Raw genomic sequence first — 22,138 nt, 5'->3', positions numbered from 1 at the left:
AAATGACGACACTGAGGTAGTTTGCGAAAATTAGACTTAATGCTCAAAGCGTAATCAAGAGTAAAAGAAAGGGAATGTGCAGGTGAACTAAAGTAGGAGGGATACCAAAAGGAGGTAGAGCACAGAGCCGCTAATGACCCAGAATAACAACAGATTTGAAATGGAATAGAAGGCTTCAGGGTTTGATCTTACTTAAGGGACGTACAGTCGTTTGTGTCACTGAGACAATCCTCCAGCTAAAGGACATCTGCTGGTAATGCTACTTTACAAATTAACTGAGTGTCTTTAGCCCTCTCCTGGATGGAGATACAATAACTGAGATCCACGGCTTCCAGAGGCTCCATGTAGATGTTAAGTATGGAGACTGTGAGGAAAGGCTCGCCATAATGCTTGTGGAGGGGATCAACCTCGGTAGAGCCATCTGAATTACCTGTGATCTACTGGCCCTTAAAAGTAGTAGTAAACCTCTTCAGGGCAAATATCGACGTGCACTGCTGAGATGGGCACAAAGGTATCTTGGGGTCATGGATAATCTTGCCATATGTCTCTGTCAAATATAAGAACATTACCTCCTCCCCTTGACCAAATACAGTCATGGCATCATCTAGCACCATCGATGTAGCTATCCGTGCCACAGCCAAATCAGAAACCAGATGTATAAATGTGAAGATCATGTAAATAAGTTAGGAAAAGAAAATACGTATTTTTCACTACACTTTCGAGGGGAAATCCAGAACAGCATTGAAGCAGATGTTTTGTATAGTTTCCAGTGACAATAAAGTATTACTTTATGTACTCCAAAACGCAATTCATAATTTCCGATGGAGATCTCTGCCTCTCCTAACTTTTCTGTATTTATCTATTAAGTTTTATATAGAGCGAACATGACCCTAGAGCGTATAAGAGCACTTTACAAATGGTCAAGAAGGAGAAGCAGGTTGAGAAAACAACAACATACTCGAACACTACAAGATGTAATAGTTGATCAGGTCAGGCAGGAAATCTCTGCTTGTGTTGGTATAGGATTTAGTAGCAAATGTGGGAGGGCAAAGGGGAGCGACTGGAAAATGGAGCAAAAGTAATGCGAAATGGGTAGAGTCAAGGAAAAGTGAATGCAGGGGCATACTAAAACAAAACACACTCACATTAGAGTACGTCAATAAAATGTGCTAACTGCGCAGTTAAATCTACTTTGATAGTACTACTGACAAAACAGGTTCAAATGTACTCCAGTCTAGCCTTGGAATATGTCAGGTATCACACATGGCCACCACTGGTCCCTTCCCCTATAGGAGCTCATTGGAGGCAGGTGACAATATAAACACAAAGGGAAACATATAAAATACATTAAATAACATCTGAAATTCAACTTTATTTCAATTGTTTTCAAGTTTATTATTAAATAATTTTAACAGAGAATGAAATGCTATTTTTAATGTACATAATAATGAATAAAATATTGCAAATTATAACCTTTTTTTAAAGTTAAATGTAAATCACGACAAATACATAGGTGAGAGGATATACTTATAGTAAAAAATACCATCACTTCTCAAGATTCAACTACTTTTTGGTTGATAGATGCTTTGCAACCAATATTAAAAAGATTGAGCATCTTCCAGCCCACATCTAGGATCATTCAGCAGTCATCATCACTTTACAGGCTCCAGGTCCGCAGTCCTGCAAGAGATGGACGCTAACGCGCGCCCTTCTCCTAGATGGGGGAGTGGAGATAGCTTTGGAAAAGACTGCATTAGAATACTTTATTAATAAAAAAGATACTGCCTCCCCTGGAATAGTATGGGATGCCTCTAAGGCATATATACGCGGGGTCCTAAAAAGCCTTGCTTGCGCAAAAAGCAGAGAAGAAAGGGCGGAATTAATAAACATCGAAAAGGAAGTGGGGAACCTTGAGGAAGCTTTGCTTTCTATAAGTGTGGGAGGGGAAAGGGAGAGGTTGGAAAGGAGGTTAGAAGAGGCCCAACTAAAATATAAGATCAGGCTGGAGTTAAAGTGTAAGGCAAGGTGGCAAGCTGCAAATGTGAAGGAATTTGAGTATGGAGAGAAAGCGGGGGCTTTGCTGACCTGGAAGTCTAGGGTTGAAAGAACCCGAAATGAAATGAAGGAGCTGAGGGGGGAGTTAGGGGAGGGGTTTGACAGCTGGGATACTATGCAGGAACATGTAGTGACACTCTTTTCACAGCTCCTCAAGGAAGATGTTACCCCAGACCCTCAAAAGTTGGCTTAGCACGCTTGGTCTCCCTGTACTGAATGGGAAAAAATGATGGAAGCTCCAATCACTCAGGAGGAGATTAGGGGGGGGCAATAAAAAGAGCTAAGAATGGGAAGGCCACTGGTTTAGATGCTGTCCCCTCAGAAGTATATAAAGTTTTAATAGAGGAAGTACTGCCAGTCTGGGAAAGCCTGTTAAATATATGGGGTAGACACAGGCCCCAGAATCATGGTGAGAGAGGCCTCTATAGTCCTGATATAAAAACCAGCCAAGTACACGGCGAAAGCAGAGTCATATCGACCAATATCCCTGCTAAATGCAGACTATAAAATCTTTGTTAGCATTTTAGCAGGGAGGCTGGCTAGAATTGCCCCTCAGCTCATCCATGAAGATCAGAAGGGCTTTATCCCTGGGAGGCAGATGCACTAACTGACCCAGCAGCTGATCGGTTGTATCTGCATAGCTACATCAAGGTCGGTACCCTTGGCGGTGGTCACACTGGATGCCGCCAAGGCTTTTGATCGTGTCTGCTGGGAGTATTTATGGGCAGTATTGGAGATCATGGGGTTTGGGCCACATTTTATAACAACACTAAAGGCTCTATATCATTGCTCTACAGCTAGGATACTCCTCAATGGCTCTATCACTAGGAGTTTTTCGATACTTAGAGGGATGAGACAGGAGTGCCCCATTTCCCTATTACTGTTCGATATATATATCAAACCATTTGCCCAGATGCTTCGCCAGGATGATCAAGTAATCGCTTTCCATGTAGGTGCATACGAAAAGAAAATCGTGTTATACGCTGATGACCTTATAATCTACACAGCATATCCGGCAGTTACAATCCCCAAGGTGGAGCTGTTAGCGAAAGAATTTGGAGCTTTTTCAGGCTATTCAGTAAATAATGAGAAAACCGTGATAATGTGCTGGAACGTCTCAGACTGGAGGGGAAGTGTCCAGAGAGAGATCAGGTATCTCAGAATAGGTATTATTAATTCATTAGAGGGAATCCCTTGGCACAATCTAGAGAGGGTATCAAAGGAAATCAAGAAAACACTTACCAGATGGAAGAATGCCTTTGTCATTATATGGAAGAGTAAACTTAATTAAAATGGTGTTACTTCCCAAGCTGACATTCCTCTTTAATTGTGTCCCTCTTACTTTTCCCAAAGGCTTAATCGTTAAAATACAGGGAAAATTAGGCAGTTTCGTTTGGGCAGCCAGGGAAGCATGGTTGTCTTTGAAAAAATTGAGGCGTAAATTGGGAGAAGGTGGGTTGGCACTCCCGGACATAAGATTATATTGCATGGCCTTTCAATTCAAGAATTGCAGAGCTCTCTTAGGTACATCGGGGCCCTTAGAGTGGGGTGGGCTACTGGAGGAGATGGTTAAGGAGTGGGGCTCAAAAGGGTTTCTCTACAAATTTGGGGCAAAAAAAGTCTTTAAAAAAATGTTAGACTGAAGACGCTTAAGGCAGCACTTACCCTATGGGTAGGAATAAGGAACATACTTGGAATGGGGTATTTTTCGGATGGTGCACCAATATGGGATTCACCAGGTACACCAGAATGCCTACAAGACCAGTTAAGTATCCCACTAAGGAGGGCGGGAATTGAACTATGGGGGGATCTCATGGTGATGAAAGAGGTGGTGCCATGGGAAATCTTGACGGCAAAGACGGGGTTCCCTCTCAAGGTTTAAATACCTGCAGTTGCTATCCTGGGGGGAGGCAAACAGGAGAGAGATCGGCGGAATCTGGGAGTTCGAAAAAAGGAATTCCAGAATGAGGCCCTGAGAAGGAAGGAAGTTACTGACTGGGACCGAACTCTGGTGTTCTCTGAAGACAAGAAGTTGAAAGCACCACATGAGATCTGGGATGGTGCTATTCAGATGACGGAGCCGCAGAGAATGTGGCAACTTTCTTTTAAACTACTCTATAGGGTGGTCAAGCCAGCAAATCTGAAAAGGAACCATTTTTTTTTACAGTCAATAGGTTATTATTGGACACCCCAAAAATTGGCAACATTCGTAACGGCCGTAGTCCCAAGATGTCATAGATGTGGCATGTTAAGTGCAGATGATTGGTATATGTTTTTCAAATGCCCTCTGTTACAGGACTATTGGTCTTCGGTCGAGAAATTAATAAATGAAATCCTGCGTACAAATATTAAAATGAGCTTAACGTTGATCATAATAGGGCTGGAGGATCAGCTGACCTTGCCCCTATCGGCGAACAGGCGGGCCCTACTCTTCTATCTGATTCTTCTCGCCAGGAGAGAGATCTGTAAAAAATGGATAGACTCTGCACCACCTCATGGTTTGGACTGGCTCCAGGCGGTTAATACTATCTGCAAAATGGACATATGAATCGAGGCTGGCACACATACTAAGATCTGGGATGATTTTTTGAACTGGAATGGTATAATAAGAACTTAATCCCTCAAGTCCTATGATTACACCTGCGTGGAACCAGGAAACTGGTTGGGCTGGAACGCAGGACTATATGTGTTATTGCAAATAGCCTGGGGTGGTACAGGTCAGATGTCAGGCTTCACTTTGTAAACAATGGTGGTATGAGGACAAAAAGTTTTTTTGTTTTTTTTTAAATTACTTGGATCCAAGATTGTGCCACAGTCAACAAAAATGATACTGTTAGGAAGGACAAATTAACATTTAATTTATTAAAACAATTGTGGAAAAATAAAACGTTCAATTAAGTTGACATATGATAATATTATGTTAAGCTTTTTTCCATGTGAGTTGGCCCTTGTTAATTTAGTAGCCCTAGCTGAATAGGAACTGGAGACGTTTTTTTTGTTAAAACTTTCTATTTGTATAGGGAAATCTCCACACTGGTGATGGAAATCTCCACAAGCTGGCAAAAAGTTACTAATAGTATTGTTTCCAAAATAAAATCAGTTATAGGAGTTTCCATCCCCTTATTCGAATGGGTAGAGACTCGAAAGTCTATATCTAGGTGTAAATCTATACATTGTAATGGTGAACTCCATCTATGAGGAGCTTTATCACGCAGGTGTACATCTACTCGTGAGCAGGTCTACACATAGAAATGTATCTTTGTTCATAAGCCCCTTCATTTTAAACTTCTCGAACAACTTTGTCTATTGCCCGTTTTCCTTGCAAAAGGATGAGGTTCAACTGAGGCCCAGAATCACAGACTCCTACTTTGCTCTAAAATGTACTTTCACAGCAGCGCCTATCCTGGAATCTTCTCTCAGCTAATTACACCCATTTGCCATTTTATTTTGAAAGTTGTCCCCAGTTAAATTAGCCTCTTTCTGCCAAAGAACCTTTTTTGAGCAAGATTGCCATTACCTATTTGATGTAGAATATCCTGACACTATCTATGCCTACTGTGAAGATTACAATTCATAAACCAGCTGGATCCTTCATTACTCACCAGCTTTCGTAAAGTAATTTCATTAGTGATTAAGATTTTCCCATCACCTATGCCCTTGTAAATCACTATACCAAAACCACTGCCTTGTCCTTGTGCCTAGTCCTAAAACTTCAGACAGCATCCCAGTGCATCCTTCCTGAAGAGGAATTCAAAGGCTAGACCGATTATTTTTTTTAATGAATTACCAAATGCAAGTTTAACCATGGATGACAGTATTAAGTTATGAAAGTCCCAGGACAAATCTGTACAGATGGTTCATTTTATGCGCTCACAGATGGCCACAAGGGAAGGCTCTTGTTCTGTTTAACAAAACTTCTCTAGCCTGGCATTGTAGGGAGCAAAAGACTCCACAACTGTTGAAAAGGCATTGCTCTTGGCGGATAATATGCAAGGATGCACTGGAGATTGTGTGCATTTATGATGCTTGTTCGGCAGTAGAGTTCTGATGCTCCTCTGAGATGCTGTCTGTACCAATGCCACAACAACATTGGCACACTCCCTAATTACATTCTGTTGTGGAGATCACACAATCCAAAGAACCAGGTAATCTCACGTGGTTGAAAGCCTTAGACACCCCAGATGGTATTTTGTGACACCTCATCATGGAAAGGGACTAAATTTGTTTCCGAGTTTTGAGAGGTCTAATATACATCCTTGAACCTTAAGCACTCTTTTTCATCAAGCTACAATCCACAGTTAGATGGATAAACAGAAACCGTCAAACACTGGAGTAGTTCCAGTGTTACTTATAGCACCTATTGGACAGAATCCCTTTCAACAGCAGATCTTGCATACACTTGTGGTACATATTCTTCACTACATTGTTTGTTTTTCTTATTTATCCAGGAATACTAATGAGTAATTATTCAATTCAAGAGTGTGTATAAGAACAGTGGCCTCTGACCCGGAGTTAATCAATTACTCATTTATTCCTTGGATCAGCCATGTTTCCCCAAATGTGAATGTTCTGGCACCTTTGCCACACGTTTTGCTCTGAGCATTTTTTATCACTGCTGATCCACTCAGGATATTATACCTGGCTACTCAGTCCAGTTTCTGCTTTGCTTACATGTGCTTCCTGACTCCTTGATCCATGCACTGTTGATTTGTGTCTTCTATGTGTGATATACGTAAATACAAGCCTGTTCTTCTGGAGAAGAACCACTGTTTTTTTTATATGTGGCACAGTTACCCAGATTCCTCTGCGTGGGTTGCCCATACCTTCCTCCCTTCTCTTTGAGGATCACATATAAGCCTGCAGTGCCAACCTGGAAAAAGACGAGGAGGGTTTCTTAAAAGCAAAATAACCGTACATTTAAAGGGACATTGTAAATTGCAGTCTTGTTACAGTGCTCCCTACAATAAAGTTAATTTTGATAATCTGTTGCCTGGATCGCCCAGATCCACACATACATCGTGCCACCACCACCGACAACTACAGAAGAGCACAAAGAAAACAGGTCATCCCATTCTAAATCGTGCAAAAAGAACAATGTCATACATTCACCCCAGTACAGAGATGTGGTCCTAAATCCATCGTTTTTTTGCTCAGAAAGCCATTCCAGTTTGGACCCAGCCATATGCAAGTAAGTCTTGACCTTGGGCCCAATGGTAACAGTCCAGCTTGAACTGCCAGGCCAGGTCATCCCTGGATGCTTGGAGACAAGCATCCTAGGACCGTTTTCGGGGTTTTCCCCCCTCATCAGCCAGGATAGCTTGACTCCAGTGGCATGGAGAGCACGGGACCCACATCTGGGCATACCTGTCCCACTCAGGGTGACTGATTCAAAAAGAACAATTCATGGACAGAATGCAGAACAATGTCATACATTCAACCCAGTACAGAGATGTGGGCCTAAATCCATTGTTTTGTTTCTCACCATGCCATTCCAGTTGGACCCAGCCACATGCAAATCCGTCTTGACCCTGCGCCCTGTGGGAACAGTCCAGCCCGAACTGCCAGGCCAGGCAGGTCCTGTGACTGGGGGTGAGTGTCTGAAAAGTTTCAGCGATCCGTCCATCATCTTGCGTTTGCTTTGTTCGCCCTAAGTTGGCAGGGTATGCCCAGACGTGGGTTCCTTGCTCACTTTGCCACTGGATTCAAACTAGCCTGACTGATGGGGGTGTTACCCCGAAACCGGTCCCAGGATGTTTGTTTCCGGTCCAGGGAAGAAATGGCTTGGCAGTTCGGGCTGGACTGTTCCCATGAGGCACAGGGTCAAGACTGGTTTTCATATAGCTGTGTCTGAACTGGGGTGGCGAAGTGAGCTAAAGAACGATGATGGATTTAACCCAGATCTGTGACTGGGAGTGAATGTCTGAAAATTTTCAGCGCTACGCCCATCATCTCCTTGTGTATTCTATATTGTGAGCATGCTGTAGAGAAGCTGAAGTATATGGTTACGTGTAATGGCTATCACCTTGGGAACAGATCTTGTGTGGAGAGGTTGCAGTGAGAGTTATAGCTATAGAGGGAGGTACATAGTGGGTCACTATGCAGTGGCTGAAGGCGCACCACACAAGTGAGGGTGAACAGAATGGGAGACGCCACATAATGTGAGTGAAGGAAGAACTGCGCAGTTGTTGTCAGATTGTTTGTGTACCTTTGGTCGGTTTAAGAGTACCTTTGGTCGAGACAGTGTGAAGGTGCTACAGAGAGGAAGAGGGGCCCAGGGTTTGGTGAATGAGTTGTGGATTGCTCTTTGGAGATTTACTCTCATCATGAAGAACTGAGAAGGGTTTGCTGTGGTAGATCAGTACACCTACCTGTGGGGGTCTTGGGCAACTGAGAATATTGTGTAATGGTCCTACTAATCAGAAATGTTGACATCTGGAAAACCCCTCCTCTTTTTGTTATTAATAATGGTATATTGACAATTAACCCATGGAGTCATGTCCCCTCTGAACAGAAGAATGGACAGGATTTAGTCTTGGATCCCAGCTGCGACATTCAACCTAGATCATGCATCCCATTGTGCATGAGAAGTGTATAATCCCCATTCCTCGCCAGGCTTGGTGGTGGGGATGAGGACCTTCTTTACCATTATCCTTCTCTCCTTAGGTGATGAGGAAAGATATGTATATGTAGGTGGGCGCAAGTCACTCCTATGCATACCAAATCAACTTCCATACTATGTTTTTTTTCTGTTTTTCCCTTCCTTCCTCGTGTTTGCGCTCATATGGAGAGAGGTGCAGTGCACATGTAGAATGCATGAACCCCTTTTATTTTAATTAAACGTTATTCACAAGGTTCTCCTTTTAGTCTGAAGCTAAAAAGTCAACAACCATTGGCAATGCCAATAGGTCTCACCTATTGTTCCGCAGCATGGCTAACAGTTAGAGGTGTGGTGTAGACTATAGTGGTGCATTCATAGAGTACTGTAGAGTGGAATGGCATACAGTAGAGGGGCATAGACTGGAGTGGCGTAGATTAGGATGATGTAGGGTGGAATGGAGTGGCGTAGGGTGGTATTGTGTGGAGTGGTGTAGATTAGATTGGTATAGAGCAGAGTAGAATGGCATTGAGTACAGTGGTGTGGAGTTGAGTTGGGTGTGAAAAGTGGCATGGAGTGGCATAGAGTAGAATGGAGTAGATGGGCATTGTATAGAGTGGCATAGAGTGGAATAGCATAGAGTAGTACAGTTGTGGGTGTAAGTAACTAAAGGGTCAATAGAGGTGGCAGGTAGAAGTCACGATTGTTTACAGCGGGAAGGTGCTGTAGAATTCTCAATCGCACTTTATTCACTGTGCTTCCTACATAGTATTTTTGACATGGGCATTTTAAAACATATATCATAAATTCTGTGTTACATATTTTATGTTCTTTGTTTTTTTTTTTTTTTGTCTGCCATTTTGTAATTTATATTCAATTTCAGCGCCTTGAGACCCTCGCGGGTGAGTAGCCGCGCTTAACAACCCCCTGATTGATTGAATTTTATTTGTTCCATGTTCACAGGCTTTGCACTTTTTGCATTTCCAGAACCCTGGTTGGTTCAGCCAGCTCATCCTTTGCCCACTTTCACATATGAAATGACTATTCGTTAAAAGATCTGCTAATGATGCTACCTTTCTTTTCAAAATCAGAGTCTGCAGAGCAATTCCTTCTAGCTCTTAGCATTTCCCCAAAGGGAAAACTCCACCTGAGGTTCTGTGGGTGTCCAATAATCCCATGGATGATACTATTGCTTGATGTTATTTTCAGGTGTATTTTTGTACAGATACAATTATTCTTTATATAGTTGTAAATGTCCAGAAATTAGATCGGTGTGGAACTTATGGTGTAAGTGAATGCCAGATTGAGGTAATTTTGGCTCAAAAACGAAATAACATTTTCTAGACGATAGATAGTTAGATAGATACATAGATAGATAAATAATTAATGTAATCGCCACACACTTCTGGACCCGGGATCCCTGGGTGGGGGATCACAACACAACAGAGCCTCCCACAGCACTCCACACATGCTGGCAGTAGAAATAATGTGGCAAATCGGGAGCACTCCAGTCACTGCTCCCACTGTCGTATATTCTGCTGCCGGACTCGCAGACCACAAGAGTCCCCCGGCAGAGGAGTACTGATGCCACGCTTCATGACCATGGAGTTTCAAACAACCAGGGGGCAGGCCGGCATGCCCTGGGAGATCACTGGGGGCACTCAAGCAGAAATGTAGGCAGCATGCCAGCACACACAGTCCTTGTAGACAAAGAGGCAGTCCTTCCTGCAGCCCAGCAGGCAACAGGCCAGCACAACCAACAAGGGAGTCCCATGGCGGCTCTTCCTGGCAGCATAACAGTTCCTTCTGGCAAGGGGCAGACTGTAGAGCCAGCAGCGTCTGGTTACAAGTCCACGCAATGTCTAAAAAATGGGGTCATATATATATATATATATATATATTCACAGAAAAAACCATAGGTTTCAGGGGTGTTATAGTTAGCTGGACTTTTCACTTGTACAAAACCATTGAAATTCCCCCGTTATAGTTAGTTCAGCTAACTATAACTCGCGCGCCCGCAATGCACTGCTGATGACGTCACATATTACATCACTCATGACATGGTCAGTGACATCACTGATGACATCTCAAATGACATCACTGATGACATCACTGATGACATCATCCAGTAAATGTTTGCTTTTCTGAAAATTTAATATGTTTTATATATGTATATCTCAAGGTCGATGGAAGAATAAATGGGTATATAAGTGTCTAAATGGATGATTTGTTTTTGAAAAATTGATTGTGTAACTGACTGATTAAGTGTATCATAGTGAATACATGGCTTAGTGAGTAATGTTTAAATATGTAAATATCTGTATCAGTCTCTCACTTTGTGTATAAGTGGCTGCATGGGTTGGTGAGTAGCTACATGTGTGTCTATATAGGTTATTAGTTGGTTTTTTGAGTATCAGTCTGAGTGTCTGCATGGTTCGGTGGGGGGTATTACGTAGTGCATAGGTGCATGAATGAGTGACTCACTGTTTGTATGTGTTGAAGACAGCATGTGTGCAGGACTGTATGGGTGGATGAGTGTGTGTATGGGTGTGTTAGTGAGTGAATGATTCTCTCAATAGTGTCTTTATGAGTAACTACATATGTTTTAAACTAGTATATGTGACTATTGGTGTATATAAGTGAGTATATGTGAGAGTGAGAGATTGAAAGAGTTCCTGTATGAATAAGTATGTGTTTCTATAAGTGATTGTTTAAAAGACTAAGTATGTGTAAGTTTCCGTAGAAGTAAGTGTGGTGGTGTGTGTATAACTGTATATGCAAGTAAATGTATGTTTGATTCTTTATTAGCATGAGTGACTATGTGTGTGAGTAACTCTATGGATGAGTGGCATTGTGTAACAGGATGTATAGGTGTATGAGTACATATGATGAGTGAGTACATGTATGAGTGACTGTATAGGACTGTTGGTGAATGAGTGGATGTGTATGTGGATCTTAGAATTACTGAAGAGGTTGTTGTAACTGGTATTGGTATGTCCATTGTTTTGAAAATTTTAGTCTCTATTTTTGAATGTGTGTATCAAAGGTTATATTAGGGTGAGAGGAGGTCTGCCACTCTATCACAAGGATGATGTCATCGGTGATGTCATTTGAGATGTCATCAGTGATGTCATGAGTGATGTCACTGACCATGTCATGAGTGATGTAATATGTGACGTCATCAGCAGTGCATTGCGGGCGCGCGAGTTATAGTTAGCTGAACTAACTATAACGGGGGAATTTCAATGGTTTTGTACAAGTGAAAAGTCCAGCTAACTATAACACCCCTGAAACCTATGGTTTTTTCTGTGAATTTCAAAGGTTTTTTTAAATGCTAATTTCTAACTATGCCTACAGAGATAGGACATGTGAAGAAAGAAGAAAAAATGCACAGAAAGAAAAAAAAGAAGTGTAGAAAGAAGCAACAGAAGTCCTCAAAGACGAAGAAAAGTGCAAGAAGAAGGATAACGTGCAGAAAGAACAAAAAGAAGAGCAGAAAGAAGCCTTGTTGCAAAATCATCCTGTACCCTCAACTTTTTCAGACGCATACTGGTGGTAACTGAGTCTGAGTAACCTGTCCTAGAGCCAGTGCTATGTTAAAAGACACTTAGAATACAGTGAAAACACCTACATACACTAGGGAACATTATGCATTGGGGTCCCCCTGTGATTAGCATGACCTCCTCTGTAAGCCCCTAGTATATAATAGGGCAGGGGGATTAAAACTACCTCTTAAAACAGGCCACAGGGCGTTTTTGCACACGTTAACTCAGGCCCCGTCCCCTCCCTTCACCACTGTGTAAACACACCCTGTGTCCGTTTTTAGTTGGGAGATTAAGTTAATTTGAATCCTGAGGGTCCATAGGGTCCAACTAGCCCACTAGGTACCTCCAGTAAGTGCCACAGAGCTGCGTTGCAGAGAGGTGTAAAAAGTGGCACGGCCTGGACCACCTCTCTGCAATGCAGCTCAGTGGCGCTTACTGGAAGCACTTGGTGGGCTAGTTAGCCCCCAGGGGCCCTCAGTATTGAAGGGAAATTATATCCCCAATTTAAAACGTGCCATAGTGCGTGTTTGCACACGTCACCTCAGGCCCCGTCCCCTCCCTTCACCACTGTGTAAACGCGCCCTGTGGCTGTTCTAAGTTGAGAGATTAAGTCCCCTTGAATCTTAAGGGTCCCTAGGGTCAAACTAGACCACTAGGTACCTCCAGTAAGCGCCACAGAGCTGCGTTGCAGAGAGGTGTAAAAAGAGGCTTGGCCTCAGAACACCTGTCTGCAGCGCAGCTCCCTGGCGCATACTGGAGATGCCTGTTGGGCTAGTTGGCCCTCAGGGACCCTTAGTATTGAAGAGGAATTAATTGCCCAACTTACAATTCGCCAGGGGGCGCGTTTGCAGAGTGCTGCAAGGAGGGGGCGTGGCCTCCGGCACGATGCCAGTCTTTTATTTATTTTAATTTTTTAAGATGGGGGGCTGTGTGGTTACCCTTCTTATTCTAATTTATTGGCCCTGATGACCCCATCCCCCAGGGCCTGTCTCCTAATTATATTTTTTTGACCCCAATCCCCAGGGCCGGCCACTGTTTTTTATTATTTTAAAAAAATATATATTTATAGACACACCTAGGACATGCTGGACAAACCGTACGTGCCTATCACCATGACGATTTGCGTGATATTCATTAAAAGGCGACTATGCATACAATGAATCCACGTGGAATGTATTTACACCACTAGTGAAGCTCTAACATGTCTGATGCCCTACCGTGCCTAATCCCGGTAGACTCCCTTGTCGTTTATTTATACAAACATGGGTAGCTATTGATGGGCACATTTAATACACATGCACACCAAGCCATTCAAAGGGGATTCGACAAAAATTCGACCAAAACTATGCAAGAAACCCCCCTCACGGTTAATAAAACACACATCCAATGCCGGATGTGTAATATTTTTTATTTTACTCTCTGGAAAGGGGATGAACATCACTTGAGAGTCACAGCGCGCTCCTGGCAGAGCCCAATGCTGTGTTACACCCACCATTGCCTGCTGAGTGCCACACACCTCTGTGTTGTATTCCACTAGCTAGTGCATATGCTATGACACTCTCTAGCCCATGTGCACTGTAACACCACCCCGTGAATATGTCATGCCACACTTGTCTTCGCACGGGTTATATTGCCCCATCTAACGTGCCTTCCTCGATGCCTATGTTATAACGCACAGTGCTATGCCATACATATTACAATCTGGGATCCATATCTTTGTCACAGTGCATATGCAACGTTACTCTCCCCAGCGCATATTACAACTTTAGAGACTAGTTAGGTTACACAACACTGCCCTGTGCATATTACACTCCAAGGCGCATATCGCATAGCAGGCGCTAGTGGCTGTGCTATCTCGTGCTCTCCAATGAATCTGTAATTGCGCACAATGTATTGCATATTATATTTCACGCCCGGTTCATCTTATATCACACTTTTTGGTGCATAGTTTATACCATACACTATATCTAGTTTTCATTTTCAATCGTGCTCTCAGGACTATGTTCTATATAACACTGTGTTCACCTACCCTTTTCACGGGCATTACATTTTGCGATAGGGGGTGGAGGGTCAGGGGGTGTTTCTTCCAAGTGAGCCCGGAGTCACAGTCACAAACGTCCTCTTCTTCCTGAATAAAAGTGAGATTATGCTGCATACTTGTTCATATTTTAAGTAGTTCGCACAGACACACGTTTTAAAAACAATAAAGTTCCTAATACCCGCCTTCTCTGAACAGTTAGCTTGCTGCCCCATCCCACTCCTCCCTATCCTCTGTTGTGTGAATCCATGGACTAGCCTCCTCCCTCCTGCCATGCATGGTCTGATGTGCTGCCACTGCCCTCAATGTAGTATGATGTACCAGTCCACTCCTCCTGCCCTCCATTGCCCAATTCTATGCCCCATCATTGACCTCCTGCTTAAACTCTGTGCTTAGCTTGCTGCCCCTATTCTCCTTCCCCCTGCCCTCCGATGTCTTTGTGCATGCTCCTGCTCCATCCTTTTTGCCCACCATGTTCCATGGACCTGCCACTCCTATCTACTCTGAGTGTTCTGTTGAGCTGCCACTCCCCTCCCACCTGCCTAGCATTGTCAGATGACTGTAACCTGTCCCTGCCACCTCCACCCTGCCTGTCCACATACCATGCCCCTATCCTCTTCCTTCTGTCCTACATGGTCCATTGTACTGCCACACCCTTCTGCCCTCCCTGGTCTGTTGTGCTGCAACTGCTCCTCCTGCCTGCCCTGTGCGGTCTGTTGTGAGGCCCCTTCCCCTGAACTTTCTTGTCTGTGCGCAGGTCCTGACCCTCCCTTCTATCCTCCATCGTCCTTTGGGCATGCCCCTGCACCCTCCTTCTTGCCCATCATAGCCATTGTGCTGCCACTAACCCTCCCACTTGCCATTCATGGTCTTCTGTGCTGCCATGGCCCCTCCCACCTTCCCTGTGTGGTCAGTTAGCTGCCCCTGACCCCCTCCCACCTTCCCTCCATGGTCTGTGTGTATGCCATCACAGTCTCAGTGTTGCTCTTCATGGTGTGTCTTGCTTCTAGTGCCCATCCTGCCTGACCTCCATGGCTATCTTGCTGCTCCTGCCCTGCCCCCTTTCCCCCAGCCCTCTGTTTACATGTGCAGACCCCTACTCCCTCCCTCCTAGCTTGTCTGTTCCATTGTAATGCCCCAGATCCGTCCCTCCTGCCCTTTATGGTCTGTTATGCTGCAGCTTTCTCTCCTGTCTGTCCATTATGGTCAGCTAGCTACCATTGCCTCTTGCCCCTCTGTTCTCTGTTGGGCATGGTCCTGATCCCTCCCTCTTGTTTTCTATGGATTGTTGTGCTGCACTCCCGTCCCGCATGCCCTGTGTGGTGTATTGTGCTGCTGCAAACCCTGATTCCTGCCCTGCAGGGTCCGTTTGGTGCACCTCTCCATGTCCCTCCTGTCCTCTGTTATCCAAGTCCATGTCCCTACCCCATTTCCTTCCATGATCCAATGTACCATACTTGCGAACATTTTGAACTTGGTAAGAGGGAGATTTTGAAAAAAAACTGGGGTATTGATTTTCCCCTTTGAGTTACATTGAAAAAGAGGAGATTGTAGACAGGAGACAGATCAAATAAAGCCCATTTGAGCTTAAAAACATTGGACGTTTCCTGGCTGAATCGGGTCTGTTGGCATGTATGGTTTTACTACCATTGCCTCTTCCTTCTGCCCACAATGGTCTATTACATTGCCACAGCCTCTCTTGCAAGTCCTGTATTGTTGGTTTGTTGCCCCTGCCCCCCTTTCCACTGCCTTCCATAGTCTGTTGTGCTGCCACGGCCCTTCCTGCCTGCTCAGTGTGGTTAAATTGTTGCCTTTGCACCCTCCTACCTGCCTTCAATTTTCAGAGTCCGTGCCCCTGGCCTCTGCCTCTCAACAGTATCCTAATGAACAACTAGATTGCTAACATTCTATATTTATTACCAAAGTGTGGAACGCCTGACGTCATCTTGATGTAATCAAAACTGTAATACCTAGAGCATTTCCTTTAGAAATTACATATATGAGAGGGTCTTATTGGCATCAAAATTATGGTTAGTGCTCTAAAAGACTAAAATAAGGACATATTTTCTGAGTTTTCAAATAGCGACAAAGCACTTTTAAATTATTTGTTATCTTTATGTTTTTTTATCCAGTTGACCACTTGATTAAATGTTGCACTTAGGGGAGAGGATGTGGTGTTACTTCCAGAACTGCAGACTTTGCAACTGGGGAACCAGGTTGGAGTTTCTGCTTCAGCTCGACATTCTGTGATTCTGGTCAAATCACTTAGTCTCCCCATGTCTACAACCAAAATGAATTTGTTCTTGTGTGATGTAACCAATGTTCATGTAAAGCACTCCAATACCTGACAAGTCTGCACTATATAACACTGCAAAAACACAAAATAATAAGTGTTTTGCACACTTCTGTCATTGGGCTATATTTGGGTTACATCTGGGTGATTTTGGGCTACATTTGGGCTCTTTTGTCTCCGGTGGCCATCTTGGGAGATTTATTTGTTATGAAGTTTCCTAATTTCCTCATTTACTGCAATCTCCTCAGTAGAAAATACTTTCAGTTTTTTACTTTGATTCCATCAAGAAGGCATTCAGATGTATCAGACATTTGCCATCAATTCAGAATGTTAGCACTCTTTTTGCTCATTAGATCACTGTAGTAAAGCTACTGCTCACCAGGGAAAACTGCTGCTGGTATTGAAAGTGCATGTTTCAGTCTGCATGTCAGAATTTTTTAATGAAATAGAAGAGGATTTGAGAAGTCACTCAAAATGTGCCCTAATTTTTCTTTCTGCAGCACTAATCATACTTTTTATGGAAAAATGAACCCCCTCATTTTGTTCCGGTTTAAATTAAATGTTTTAAGAGTTACCACTTTAATCCAAGCAAGATGGCTTCAGGTGTGCCATATGTTTATCATAAGTAGGACTGTTAGCGCTCTAGTTGTTCTTTGGAACACTCTGGGAAGCTGCAGTAGAACACAAAGGAATCAACTGACAGTCTCTGCCCTTGTTGGATGTACATGTTTTACTGAGAATGTCAGACTTCATTCTCACATGACTGAGAAAGATAATGTGAATTTACAGAAAATAAGCTCTCAATTTAGCTTATAGATCACCTTCCAAACCTCTGTGGGAAAAGCATGAGAAAATATTTTTCTCTCAATCATGATATCCCAGCAGAAGGCTTTTTCACATGGTGAAATCACCTTAGAACATACCACAATTCCTAAAATGAGTATGTACCATCAACAAATGATTTAAAATGTAACTAAAGTCTTAAAACCTTCTATTAACTGCAATGCTTTTTAATGAGGTGCTATCATGTATATTGGTCCTAAGATGGGTGCCAACACTTCTTGGATGAAGTCCTGACAGCCAATCAGATCTCAGGATGAGATGTGTGGTTAGGCTCCGCCCACATATATATATGATTTTACTTTTGATTTTCTCAGGAACTACAGAACAGATTGACACCAGACCTGCAAAAGGCACTTCCCTGACCTGAGGACCTCCTCTCTGCCAAATTTCAAGTAATTCTGTTCAGCCGTTCGGGCTGTACCTTGGACTAAAGGTCCCTATGGAAAATTGCATGGGGAAAACACCTCAGCTCCTACCCTGGAAGTCTCGGGGGGATTCGTCAAGCGGGGGCTGAGAAAAAGGGGGGGTCCCAAAACGTGTTTTCCCCATGCATTTTTCCATAGGACCTTTAGTCCAAGCTACAGCCCGAATGGCTGAACAGAATTACTTGAAATTTGGCGGAGAGGTAGTCCTCAGGTCAGGGATGTGCCTTTTGCAGGTGTGGTGTAAATCTGGTCAGTATTTCCTGAGAAAATAGCATTTAAATCAATATATATATCCATAGGCGCGCTCTGAGCGCGTACGGTAAGCTTACCGTACACGCACGCTGCCGTGCGCGAGCTTAATTCTGATTGATGGTTACATGACTGTAAACATTCAAATCGGTCGAAATCTGGAAGTGTCGGCCTCCATTTTGTGTGTCTCGCACTGATAAACAAAGGTGGAGAACGTGAAAAGGGGGCAACGAAGAGAGTTGCAGACCCCCTAGCGTTTGTCAGGGGGTCCAAGAAGGTCCCAAAAGTGTGAAAAATACATTTTACATTTTTTTTTAAAAATCGCGGGGTGCGCTTACGGTAAGCTTACCGTACGCGCACGGCAGAAAAAAAACAATAAAGAAAATGGAAGTGAAAATCAAATGTAAGTGTTTAGATATTAGGGGGCTCTAAAAAGAGCCGTTGTGTTTATGAAGTGTTTTTTTTGTGGTACCTACAAGTAAGTACCGATGCAGAGTCTAGAGTTCAAGAGGAAGACTCTGTTGCCTTCATCAGTGAAATGTACACCGTCTCATCTATAAATGCCTTGCATGTTGTAACGCAAGTTGTTGTGGTATATAGAACCCATACCATAGTCTCTGAGGAAAGCAGAAATAGATTTGTTGACGTGCTTTCTTGCTTTGTCAATCTGTGGACAAAATTGGTTGGACCAGTTCCACTTTTGCCTTTGGCATATATTAGAATATACAAAGGCAGATTGAGGAAAAAGCGACATTAATTGCACAAAGGTGTCCTTAACAAGCATTTCCAGACCTACCCCAGTTAAAGTGCCTAGGTCATTTCTACCACAGTGCACAATAATAAGGTTAGGCTGTTGGAGGTGTAGAAAAGATTTCACCAAAGGCATTAATTGGTGCCACTTTAACCCTCTCTGACCAATCCATTTAATGTCTACATTTGGCAAAGCAAGGTCTCTCACCAGACCTCTTTTTTCTGCATACTTTTCACTCCAGAAGACATAGCTGTGACCTACAATCCACACTGTGAACATCTTTCAAGGAGATCTGGATGCACTCAGGAGGTGTCTTTCAGTAGAATGGCAATATGAAATGAAAGACAGTTGTAAAATGGAGGCATACATATTTTTTTTTAATAAAAAGAACTCATTGGCTGATTCAAACCATTTTTTTATATATATTTTTTTTAAATCTGTTTATTATTTGAAATATAGTACATGTCGCTGTCATCTGTGAACAACATACAAAAGAACAAACCGTTTTTAACAACATTACAGTTCCGGACCAATTCACAAGTCACAAAGTGATTCAAACCATTTTACAGTTAAAACTAGGCTGTATGTGTACATTTTTAGAAGCCTGTTTTGTATTGGTTCAGAAAATTGTGTTCCCACAGAAGATTAATTTGGATTTGCTGTTAGGTTTGACAGGTGAAGCACTCTTGCTCTTTGGAATAGAAACATTGTGTGCTGAACTTCTGACCTCTCTGCTCACACCAGTGTTCCATGAGCTGTTGCTATGGTAGCAGGCAGAAGTCAAGTTGGGGGAAGGGTTCATTTGGAAAAGGGTTGAAGTTTTCAACCAATAGAAATGTGTGATTTCATTTGAAAAAATGTGGGAAGCACTGAGATTTGTAATTAACATGTATATGTGTGAAAAAAGAGAGGGAAACATTGCCATTTACTGGTTCTGGTGACAGGAGAGAGGTGTACAGCTCTGAGATTCTGACTCTGATAATCTGCTGTTTTAGTGCTACATTTCTTTCTCAACTAAATAATTTTAAAGGTGAGATATGAGTTTGAGAGGGGATGTATGTGGTGATTTTTGATATAAATATTAGAATTGTGATTCTTCTTTAAAAGTTGTGTTTTACATTTTGTGGTTTGGGAGATATTTAAGTGTCTTGAACTTGTAAAATATTATGGAGTATGTTTTCACCATAAGTTAAGGTGTACTGGTATCACTGAGGTATACTGTTTTGTGCATAGAATCAAACCATGAGTCTGTGTGCACACAGGAATTGTTGTCAGAGATTTTAATAGTGTTGGTCCGGTTCTGTAAGAATGGCATTTGTAGGAAAGGGTCAACTTTTTTTTTGTAAATATGATGGTTTCCATTCAGCATAAATCAGTAACACACAAATGGGAGGCAAATGCTAACGCATTTGAAATTGATATAGTAGATTTTGCTTCTAATCATGCAATTGCTGAGCTTGGTCATACATATACAAAACTCCAATTAACCCTTGCCACACATGTACTTTTACATACATTACTACAATGTTTATGCTGTTATGGATACATGCATGCATATGTCTGTTATAACTGAAAATACACAGTCTGCAGAAGCAGACTCTTAGCACACACCCAGCTGTTTATGCTGTAGAATCATGCTTAGTATTCACAAGTGAGTGGTGTTTCAGGTATCAGTGAGTAACGCTAATACATTCAACATCACTAAGGTTGATTTCCTTTGCTGGAGTGTAGTCAGTCACCCAGGTTACACATGTTCATGGTCTCAAAGAGCTGTTTGGACATGTGCTATTTTCTGTTTCTGAAAACTGTAATGAAAATGTGTCAGACTGTTAGAGTACTTATCACTTGCAAAAAAAACAGTAGTAAGTGTGCTTTCAAATTGGCAATCAAATTTCGTTTTCTGCCTAGAATCACACCATGAGTCTGTGTGCACACAGGAATTGTTGTCAGAGATTTATTTCGTGTTACTCTGGTTCTTTTAGAATTGCATTGGTAGGAAAGGGGATGTTTTAATTGTTGTCAGATATTTTATTTGTGTTGGTCCGGTTCTGTAAGAATGGCATTTGTAGGAAAGGGTCAGCTTTTTTTTGAAACTGTGATGGTTTCCATTCAGCATAAATCAGTATCACACAAATGGGAGGCAAATGATAACACATTTGAAATAGATATAGTAGATTTTGCTACTAAACATGGAATGGGTGAGGTTGGCCCTACATATACAAAACTCCAATTAACCCTTGCCACACATGTTCTTTTACATACATTACTACAATGTTTATGCTGTTATGGATGCATCCATGCATATGTCTCTTGTAACTGAAAATACACAGTCTGCAGAAGCAGACTCTTAGCACACAGCCAGCTGTTTATCCTGTAGAATCATGCTTAGTATTCACAAGTGAGTGGTGTTTCAGGTAGCAGTGAGTAACGCTAATACATTCAACATCACTAAGGCTGATTTCCTTTGCTGGAGTGTAGTCAGTCACCAAGGTTACACATGTTCATGGTCTCAAAAAGCTGTTTGCACATGTGCTCTTTTCTGTTTCTGAAAACTGTAATGAAAATGTGTCAGACTGTTAGAGTACTTATCACTTGCAAAAAAACAGTAGTAAGTGTGCTTTCAAATTGGCAATCAAATTTCGTTTTCTGCCTAGAATCACACCATGAGTCTGTGAGCACACAGGAATTGTTGTCAGAGATTTATTTTGTGTCACTCTGGTTCTTTTAGAATTGCATTCGTAGGAAAGGGGAAGCTTGTTTTCATGAAGTGTGTTGGTTAGCATTCAGCCCAAATCAGTATCTCTCAAATGAGAGGCAAATGCTAACATATTTGAAATCAACATGGTAGATTTTCCTTCCACTCGTGCTATGGGTCATCTAGTTCCCACATGTTCAAAACTCAAAATAACCCTTATCACACATGTACTCTTACATATATCTATCTAGTGATGAGGCAGTTGTGCAAGCGTCAATGGAGATGTCTCTTGCACCTCACAATAAACAGTTTCCAGAAGTACACTCTTAGCACACAGCCAGCAGCTTCTCATGCACAGTTATGCTTACTAATCAGCACTGTGTGGTGTTTCAGTTTGGAGTGAGTGACACTAATACATTCAACATCACCAAGGCTCATTTCCTTTGCTGGAGTGTAGTCACTTACCCAGGTTACACCGGGTCATAGTCTCAAGTAGCTGTTAGGACATGTTCTTTTTTCTGCTTCTGAAAACTATAAGGAAAATGTGTCAGACTGTTATAGTAATTATCACTTGCAAAAAAACAGTAGTAAGTGTGCTTTTGAATTGCAAATCAAATATCGTTTTCTGCCTAGAATCACACCAAGAGTC

This window comes from Triturus cristatus, chromosome 5_1 (assembly GCF_964204655.1).
Source record: "Triturus cristatus chromosome 5_1, aTriCri1.1, whole genome shotgun sequence".
Classification (NCBI taxonomy): domain Eukaryota; kingdom Metazoa; phylum Chordata; class Amphibia; order Caudata; family Salamandridae; genus Triturus; species Triturus cristatus.
Note: the sequence above shows the minus strand (reverse complement) of the source record.